Raw genomic sequence first — 11,049 nt, 5'->3', positions numbered from 1 at the left:
GCTGTCCTTTGTGATATTCTCTGAGCATCTCCTGTGACTTGCAATTCGATGGCTCCGTATAAGATGCTGTGTTGTCTAACATCTCGGGTTGGATAAAGGTGTAGGATGAAATCTATCCTTTTAATGAAGGCGTTTAGTTGATCCGTTGATCCGGCAAAGCTTGGCACCTGTCTAAGTTGTAAAAGGGCCTGGTTGAGGTGTTGTTCTGATAATGCCATTGTCATCTTGTTGTAATACACTTTTTTTCGTTAGATGATTTTCTTTGTTTTTGAATAGTTTTGAGTTTGTAGGTTTGAACTTTATTGTTCTTTGATTTTGCACTTTTATTTTAGATTATAGTTTGTGATGGATTATTGTTTAAACGTTTTTTTTTTTTTTGTGTGTGTGTGTCTTAAAAAGACTCAGGATTAACGTATTGCAGCGATTTAACGATATGCAAAGCCAGTCGTTATTAACTGTAGTAGCTTTATTCCCCAAAGAGTCAATATTATTAGGCTACTAGTGACCCGAAGGTTCTTGTGCGGATACGTATTCGAGAAAATGTTTATTACACTCCGACAACACTTTCGGTCGCGATTGTGCGTTAGATTTGGGAATTAATTATCCTTTAGCGATCTTTACTTTTTCCCGACGTATCCTACCGGCTGCGCCAATTAAGTTTTACATGTTAGGTTACTATAAAAAAATATATTTCAATTTATTATTTTCACTTAACGGCTACTTTTGTTGAGTACATTCAGATTTGCTTCCCGAATATGAACTGATTTATCTAACTGTTGCGGTCGCTTAGCAAACTTCGCTTTGAGAGAGTTTAAGTCAAAATTGAGTGAAGTTTGAGCTGCGTCAGCAATTATGCGTGGGATAGTGCTCTGATGGGAACATTGACAGTGGCGTGATATTTAGGGTGAATTGTTTGATCTTGACCAATGTCGATGTTATCACCAGGCTCTTTGTTTACAATATTAGAAATGTTTATACCTGTGCTTATGCTTACGTGCTAAGTTATGTTAAAGGGTGGGTGCGACTATGGATATGTCACTATATATATATATATATATATATATATATATATATATTGTTCTATCCTCTCTCTCTCTCCTCAATAATAATTTAAGATTTTAATTCAGGTATGCGTATACATATATTTTATATATTCCATCCGTCAATTCCAATATTTCATATATATATATCAATATTGCCTTAAGTATTGTATATATAAATATTATTCTATGTTATATGCTCTCCTCAATAATTATTGAAGTTTAAATATAGGTATTGTGTGTATATATTTTTATACCCTTGCAGAGGGTATTATAATTTTGTCGTGAAATGTGTAACGCATAGAAGGAGACATCTCCGACCCCATAAAGTATATATATTCTTAATCAGCATCAACAGCCGAGTCGATATAGCCATGTCCGTCTGTCCGTCTGTCTGTTTCTATGCGAACTAGTCCTTCAGTTTTAAAGCTATCTGAATGAAACTTTGCAGAACTCCCTCTTTCTGTTGCACGCAGCACATATGTGAAAACCAGCTGGATCGGACCACTATATCATATAGCTGCCATAGGAACGATCGGTCGAAAATTAAGTTTTTGTATGAAAAAACATTTTGTTTATCAAGATATTTTGACCAAACTCGGCATTTATTAGTTTTACTTTCCTCCTCATATATATGCAAAATCCTATTAGGATCGGACAACTATATCATATAGCTGCCATAGGAACAATCGGTCGAAAATAAAGTTTTTGTATGACAAACATTTTGTTTTTCAAGATATCTTGACCAAACTCGGCACTTATTAGTTTTACTTTACTCCTCATATATATGCAAAATCCTATTAAGATCGGACCACTAAATCATATAGCTGCCATAGGAACGATCGGTCGAAAATTAAGTTTTTGTATGAAAAACATTTTGTTTTTCAAGATATCTTGACCAATCTCAGCACTTATTAGTTTTACTTTACCCTCATATATATGCTAAATCCCATTAAGATCGGACCACTATATCATATAGCTGCCATAGGAATGATCGGTCGAAAATTAAGTTTTTGGATGAAAAAACATTTTGTTTTTTAAGATATCTTGACCAAACTCGGCATTTATTAGTTTTACTTTGCTCCTCATATATATGCAATATCCTTTTAAGATCGGACCACTCTATCATATAGCTGCCATAGTAACGATCGGTCGAAAATTAAGTCGTATGAAAAAACATTTGGTTTATCAAGATATCTTGACCAAACCTGGCATATACTATTTTCCCGGTACTTATTAGATAGGGGAAAAGCACTATGAGCATTATGAAAAGGTTGGGTCTGCAAGGGTATTAGATCTTTGGCGTGCCGAAGATAGCCCTTCTTTCTCGTTATATATTCCATCCGTCAATTCCGTATTTTCATGTGTATATATCAATATTGTTTTAAGTATTGAATATATAAATATTCTTCTATGCTTAATATAAAATATTTGAAAGCAACGTAGATGAATAAATTTCGTAGAGTAGGCATACAAACATCAATAAATATATAACAATTATAAATTGATAATATATTTTAAGCGAATGTATTACACAATTATACGAATTATGTTCGTCTAGTGTTACTTTTTCGAATCATCAAGCAAAGGATAAGCTTTAGTGGATAACAGCATGGAAGCTGCTCAACCACTTACAACACCTTGCCTGTTACAAAAGTCGTTTACAATTGATTCTAGGATTTGACATTGTATTAAATAAGGATTTAAAATATAACTACCGCGGCATCAGGTGATCGAAGATCCTCCCAATTTACTATCTTATAAATAACATTGGCATCACATCCATTGTCGTTAATAAAACAAATTAAAAACTTTTAATGGTTTAGAATCCATACAATACAAATTGCCCTTTATTTATCATTGCAGTGCAGCACGGATACGACCTTAGAGGCGTTCAGGCATAATCCAACGGACGTAGCGTCATATGACTGTTCGCTCGAAAAAGTATTGTGCCATTGGCCCGTACCTGCGGTTCCTCTCGTTCCTTTGCATGGGTGAACAATCCAACGCTTGGTGAATTTTGCTTCACAATGATAGGAAGAGCCGACATCGAAGGATTAAAAAGTGAAAAGTGAACGTTTGGCCGCCACAAGCCAGTTATCCCTATGGTAACTTTCCTGACACCTCTTGTTAGAAACTCTTCAAACCAAAAGGATCGATAGGCTGAGCTTTTGCTGTCCCTGTGTGTACTGAACACCGAGATCAAGTCAGCATTTGCCCTTTTGCTCTGTGTGGTTTGTGGAGATGTACCCAGTCAAACTCCCTACCTGGCATGTCCTTGAATTGGATCATATCTCAGTAATTGGAGTTATACCAAATTTTTAAATCAATAATACATAAATGCATTCTCTCATTAAGGAATTTGTTTGCGATTATATAAGAAACTCGTGATACTTTGCATCAAAACCCAATACCATAAGACATAATAATTATATCCGTATAGTGGCTAGGAAATTATACACGTTCCATTTAATCAAGTAAGTAAGGAAACAATAAGAATAGTGGTATTTCATTGTCGATACCAAACCGAAGTCTAATATCTCCCACTTATTCTACACCCTTATGTCTATTTACACTGCCAGATTAGAGTCAAGCTCAAAAGGGTCTTCTTTCCCCGCTAATTATTGCAAGCCCGTTCCCTTGGCTATGGTTTCGCTAGATAGTAGATAGGGACAGAAATAGTCAGTGGGCTTAACGTGAGCACCTGCCATGTTGGCTTAATCTCACGGTATTCAAAAATACAACGAGCCGAAACAAAGCGTCGGACTATCGCCCCTCCAGGACACTGTCCCTGCTTAGAGTCCCTTCGGTACCAACTGAATGAATGCCGGGCGGAGGAAATACATTCCCTCATTGGTGGGAGGTGAGGCCTGTCTAAAACCTCATAAAAAGCTATGTTTCAATTCCACGTTGAGCAAGCTCTACCAGCGATTTGGTTATAAACCACAGCCACCACGATACTCCAAAAAATCAGGACGGAACAAGTTCCGTGGGCTCTTGGCTACCCTTGGTAACAAATTTACTTACAGTTTTGGTCGACTGCAGTAGATGTATACTACCCAGTTTGGCCTCCACCGGCCTAAGAATGGGTCGTTTTAATGTTTTCGCCGCTCGAATTAGCTGGTTGTCCGAATCAATCTCGGACAATCACCCAGGGTCACCGTGGTGACTCTCCTCGTGAGGAGGCCACTAATAATTATATGTGGGGCACAATGTGCCTTCGAGTCGAATTGACTAATGATTTACGAAATACGCAACATGCCCTTCTACATCGGTTCATTAAACCCCAGTAGATAGGGACAGTAGGAATATCGTTAATCCATTCATGCGCGTCACTAATTAGATGACGAGGCATTTGGCTATTTTATTTTTTTTTCCGGGCTGTCCCAAATGCCTGGTCCTTCCAGCACCTACGCCCCACCTAGCAGGATATTTCTGTTAGGTTAGGACGATAGAATGCGTCCGGACCGGTCCGGATTTCTTTGTACCTTTTTTAGGATGTTATGCTAAGGTGGCAAGCAAATAATAGGAATCGTAAATAGATTTTAATGCACGCCACGATGATATCCGCCAAAAAATATGAATGTCTTATAGCAGAATACTCCACCAGACACTACCCTGGAGCTGATGACTCGGAATGCAATTAAATCGGCTTTGTAGACTCGATTTTCGCCGTGAAGGCTTGGTTCGGCATGGACGGGTAGCCCCTTTTCTCAAGGACCCCCTTGAGATAGGAAACTACACGCAGCACATATGTAAAAACCAGCTGGATCGGACCACTATATCATATAGCTGCAATAGGAACGATCGGTCGAAAATTAAGTATTTGTATTAAAAAACATTTTGTTTATCAAGATATCTTGACCAAACTCGGCATTTATTAGTTTTACTTTCCTCCTCATATATATTCAAAATCCTATTGAGATCGGACCACTATATCATATAGCTGCCATAGGAACGATCGGTCGAAAATTAAGTTTTTGTATGAAAAAACATTTTGTTTATCAAGATATCTTGACCAAACTCGGCAAATATTAGTTTTACTTTACTCTTCATATATATGCAAAATCCTATTAAGATCGGACCACTATATCATATAGCTGCCATAGGATCGATCGGTCGAAAATTAAGTTCTTGTATGAAAAACATTTTGTTTTTCAAGATATCTTGACCAAACTCGGCATTTATTAGTTTTACTATGCTCCTCATATATATGCAAAATCCTATTAAGATCGGACCACTCTATCATATAGCTGCCATAGGAACGATCGGTCGAAAATTAAGTCGTATGAAAAAACATTTTGATTATCAAGATATCTTGACCAAACCTGGCATATACTATTTTCCCGGTACTTATTAGATAGGGGAAAAGCACTATGAGCATTATGAAAAGGTTGAGTCTGCAAGGGTATTAGATCTTTGGTGTGCCGAAGATAGCCCTTCTTTCTCGTTATATATTCCATCCGTCAATTCCGTATTTTCATATGTGTATATATCAATATTGTTTTAAGTATTGAATATATAAATATTCTTCTATGCTAAATATAAAATATTTGAAAGCAACGTAGATGAATAAATTTCGTAGAGTAGGTATACAAACATCAATAAATATATAACAATTATAAATTGATAATATATTTTAAGCGAATGTATTACACAATTATACGAATTATGTTCGTCTAGTGTTACTTTTTCGAATCATCAAGCAAAGGATAAGCTTTAGTGGATCACAGTATGGCAGCTGCTCAATCACTTACAACACCTTGCCTGTTACAAAAGTCGTTTACAATTGATTCTAGGATTTGACATTGTATTAAATAATGATTTAAAATATAACTACCGCGGCATCAGGTGATCGAAGATCCTCCCAATTTACTATCTTATAAATAACATTGGCATCACATCCATTGTCGTTAATAAAACAAATTAAAAACTTTTAATGGTTTAGAATCTATACAATACAAATTGCCCTTTATTTATCATTGCAGTCTAGCACGGATACGACCTTAGAGGCGTTCAGTCATAATCCAACGGACGTAGCGTCATACCACTGTTCGCTCGAAAAAGTATTGTGCCATTGGTCCGTACCTGTGGTTCCTCTCGTACTACGCAGGAATGCAGTCGCAACAACGTTTTGTCATTAGTAGGGTAAAACTAGCCTGTCTCACGACGGTCTAAACCCAGCTCACGTTCCTTTGCATGGGTGAACAATCCAACGCTTGGTGAATTTTGCTTCACAATGATAGGAAGAGCCGACATCGAAGGATTCAAAAGCGAAGTCGCTATGAACGTTTGGCCGCCACAAGCCAGTTATCCCTATGGTAACTTTTCTGACACCCCTTGTTAGAAACTCTTCAAACCAAAAGGATCGATAGGCTGAGCTTCTGCTGTCCCTGTGTGTACTGAACACCGAGATCAAGTCAGCATTTGCCCTTTTGCTCTGTGTGGTTTCTGTCCGCACTGAGCTGGACTTGGGACACCTCCGTTATTATTTGAGAGATGTACCCAGTCAAACTGCCTACCTGGCATGTCCTTGAATTGGATCATATCTCAGTAATTGGAGTTATACCAAATTCTTAAATCAATAATACATAAATGCATTCTCTCATTAAGGAATTTGTTTGCGATTATATAACAAACTCGTGATACTTTGCATCAAAACCCAATACCATAAGACATAATAATTATATCCGTATAGTGGCTAGGAAATTATACACGTTCCATTTAATCAAGTAAGTAAGGAAACAATAAGAATAGTGGTATTTCATTGTCGATACCAAACCGAAGTCTAATATCTCCCACTTATTCTACACCCTTATGTCTATTTACACTGCCAGATTAGAGTCAAGCTCAAAGGGGTCTTCTTTCTTTAATTATTGCAAGCCCGTTCCCTTGGCTGTGGTTTCGCTAGATAGTAGATAGCGACAGAAATAGTCAGTGGGCTTAACGTGAGCACCTGCCATGTTGGCTTAATCTCACGGTATTCAAAAATACAACGAGCCGAAACAAAGCGTCGGACTATCGCCCCTCCAGGAGACTGTCCCTGCTTAAACAGAGTCCCTTCGGTACCAACTGAATGAATGCCGGGCGGAGGAAATACATTCCCTCATTGGTGGGAGGTGAGGCCTGTCTAAAACCTCATAAAAAGCTATGTTTCAATTCCACGTTGAGCAAGCTCTACCAGCGATTTGGGTATAAACCACAGCCACCACGATACTCCAAAAAATCAGGACGGAACAAGTTCCGTGGGCTCCTGGCTACCCTTGGTAACAAATTTACTTACAGTTTTGGTCGACTGCAGTAGATGTATACTACCCAGTTTGGCCTCCACCGGCCTAAGAATGGGTCGTTTTAATGTTTTCGCCGCTCGAATTAGCTGGGTGTCCGAATTAATCTCGGACAATCACCCAGGGTCACCGTGGTGACTCTCCTCGTGAGGAGGCCACTAATAATTATATGTGGGGCACAATGTGCCTTCGAGTCGACTTGACTAATGATTTACGAAATATGCAACATGCCCTTCTACATCGGTTCATTAAACCCCAGTAGATAGGGACAGTAGGAATCTCGTTAATCCATTCATGCGCGTCACTAATTAGATGACGAGGCATTTGGCTATTTTATTTTTTTTTCCGGGCTGTCCCAAATGTCTGGTCTTTCCAGCACCTACGCCCCACCTAGCAGGATATTTCTGTTAGGTTAGGATGATAGAATGCGTCCGGACCGGTCCGGATTTCTTTGTACCTTTTTTAGGATGTTATGCTAAGGTGGCAATAGGAATCGTAAATAGATTTTAATGCACGCCACGATGATATCCGCCAAAAAATATGAATGTCTTATAGCAGAATACTCCACTAGACACTACCCTGGAGCTGATGACATTGGTCTCAGCAGCACTCAGGATACGTAGAGTTTTCAAACTTGTTACGGATTGATAGCTTTAAACACCCCACCAGTTAAGTGTAGCGGAGACGACTTCGATATTCTCATGCGGGCGATAGTCCCTTCGCAACATCGTCAGTAAGTCCTGTCTGTTAAAGATCTCAACTTTTTTCTGATGGGCTCTGTCTAAATCAAATCCGTCTGTCTCGACCTGCGCGTCGAGCACTATTGTGCGATCATGTCGGAATGCAATTAAATCGGCTTTGTAGACTCGATTTTCGCCGTGAAGGCTTGGTTCGGCATGGACGGGTAGCCCCTTTTCTCAAGGACCCCCTTGAGATAGGAAACTACACCGTTGTGTCTTGACACTCGACTCCCATGTGTTCTATAGCAACGTTGCAGGATGTGATTTAATGACTCAGGAGAATCACATCCTGCATGACACTGCCGATTCAATTCGTGCCTTCCCCGCGACATCCGAGATCTCGTGGGTAGGGTGTTAATGCGCAATTTGATCCCTGTCAAATAAGCTTTACCACTCATTAGACACGTGGGTTGACTTACCCATCCTTGTTGCGCGGCATACTGCCCCGCCTCACGGAGACCTTTCCCATCAACAGATGCATGCAATCTATCCGCCCAGTACAAATCGATCTTTGAATGTGATAACAGTTCGTTAACCCCAGTCTTAGCTCTATCCCGGGCCTTCCGGAGCTCGACACTGAGAAAGCTACTGGCCTCCTCTGATTGCTCGAGGTGGGCCAGTTGATACTCGTGATTGTTAATTGATAATCGTTATAATTTAAAAGAACTATTTGGTTGCCTAACTAGTTTTCTTAAAATTGTTAGCAAGAAAATTCCACAATTGACTACGTAACTAAACTATCCGGGGAACAAGAAACTACCATAAATGAAGAAAACTTTATTTACCCAGAACGAGCACATAAACCATGTTAATATTTCCCAATCAAGCCCGACTATCTCAATCTTCAGAGCCAATACCTCTCCCGAAGTTACGGATCTAATTTGACGACTTCCCTTACCTACATTATTCTATCGACTAGAGACTCTTCACCTTGGAGACCAGCTGCGGATATTGGTACGCCCTGTTGAGAAGTTTGCGTGTCCCCACCATACATTTTCAAGGTCCGAGGAGAAAATATCGACACAACAGTATATGTCATGCTCTTCTAGCCCATCTACCATATCTCTCTGCGAAAGACTTACATGGTAGTACGGCTATAAAACAGAAAAGAAAACTCTTCCGATACCTCTCGACGGCTTCTTTATGGACGTTCCTGTGGACAGGATGAGCACGAGGCCCACAGTTAATAACAAACGGATACTCAACAGGTTACGGAATTGGAACCGTATTCCCTTTCGCTCAAAATTATTCAAGTGTGTAAAAATCGGGTAGATGACAAATATATTTAGATTTTTCTTTACTTGAAAATTTTCGGGTTTCGCCTTGAACTTAGGACCGACTAACTCGTGATCAACCACTGTTCACGCCAAACACTTCTATGCACACCATTGTACCTTCCTACTCACTAAAGTTTCAAAATTTATATTTCAAGTAATATAAACCATCTACTTTAGCGGTAGTGTATAGGTATACAACTTAACCGCCATCCATTTTAAAGGCTAGTTGCTTCGGCAGGTGAGTTGTTACACACTCCTTAGCGGATTTCGACTTCCATGATCACCGTCCTGCTGTATGAGTTGTTAATTTGGGCACCGTAACATTACGTTTGGTTCATCCCACAGCGCCAGTTCTGCTTACCAAAATTGGACACTGGGCACATTATATCATAACCTTGAACTTCATATCAATAAAATTAAGGTTCTTACCCATTTTAAGTTTGAGAATAGGTTAAGATCGTTTCGACCCTAAGGCCTCTAATCATTCGCTTTAGCAGATAAGATTATTTTATACAACAGTTAAATGCACCAACTATCCTGAGGGAAACTTCGGAGGGAACCAGCTACTAGATGGTTCGATTGGTCTTTCGCCCCTATATTCAATTCTGACAATTTGCACGATTTGCACGTCAGAACTGTTTCGGTCTTCCATCAGGGTTTCCCTTGACTTCAACCTGATCAAGTATACTTCACCATCTTTCGGGTCACAGCATATATGCTCAAGGTGCGTTCCAGTTAGAGGCATAAATAATACAAACATTATTGTATATAACTATATAGAGCGCCGCGGGATTGCGTTAATTAGCCATAAATAGTTAAAAAAGTAATCCCATTAATAGTCAAGTTAACTACGCTATTAGGTTCATATCCCAATAACTTGAACATATGTCAGACTCCTTGGTCCGTGTTTCAAGACGGGTCCCGAAGGTATCCTGAATCTTATATAATATCAATGATAACTATGCCATTATATAATTCCGAAAAACTAACGCACTGTAATCATTTAAATCTATCAGCACTTTATCAAATTTATATCTTTTATTTTATGTTAAATACAAGCAATTCAAATAAGCAATCAGACATAATTTTATGATAAATATATATGCTAATAGATAACAATGTCCTTATATGGAAAAAATGTACACTATTATTATAATATTGTTTAAAATATTACAATTCGAATGATGAATTTTCCATAACGGATATTCAGGTTCATTGGGCTTAACTTCTAAGCAGTTTCACGTACGGTTTAAGTCTCTATTCAGAGTTCTTTTCAACTTTCCCTCACATTATATCCGTCTCATGGTTAGATTTTGTTTTAGATGGAGTTTACCACCCACTTAGTGCTGCACTATCAAACAACACGACTCTTTGGAAACACCATCTAGTAATCATTAACGCTATACGGGCCTGGCGCCCTCTATGGGTAAATGGCCTCATTTAAGAAGGACTTAAATCGTTTACTTCTCATACAAGAATATTCATGTTCCGTACACTGCATCTCACATTTGCCATATAGACAAAGTGACCTAGTGCTGAACTGATTTCTTTTCGCTCGCCGCTACTAAGAAAATCCTTGTTAGTTTCTTTTGCTTAATATGCTTAAATTCAGGGGGTAGTCCCATATGAGTTGAGGTTGTATAAAACAATGTTAATTGAACATTATTTATTGTTCAATATAATGGATAATACTTTTGTTCTGAAA

This window comes from Drosophila virilis, unplaced genomic scaffold (genome assembly GCF_030788295.1).
Source record: "Drosophila virilis strain 15010-1051.87 unplaced genomic scaffold, Dvir_AGI_RSII-ME tig00002161, whole genome shotgun sequence".
Taxonomy (NCBI): domain Eukaryota; kingdom Metazoa; phylum Arthropoda; class Insecta; order Diptera; family Drosophilidae; genus Drosophila; species Drosophila virilis.
This window is presented reverse-complemented; position numbering follows the sequence as displayed.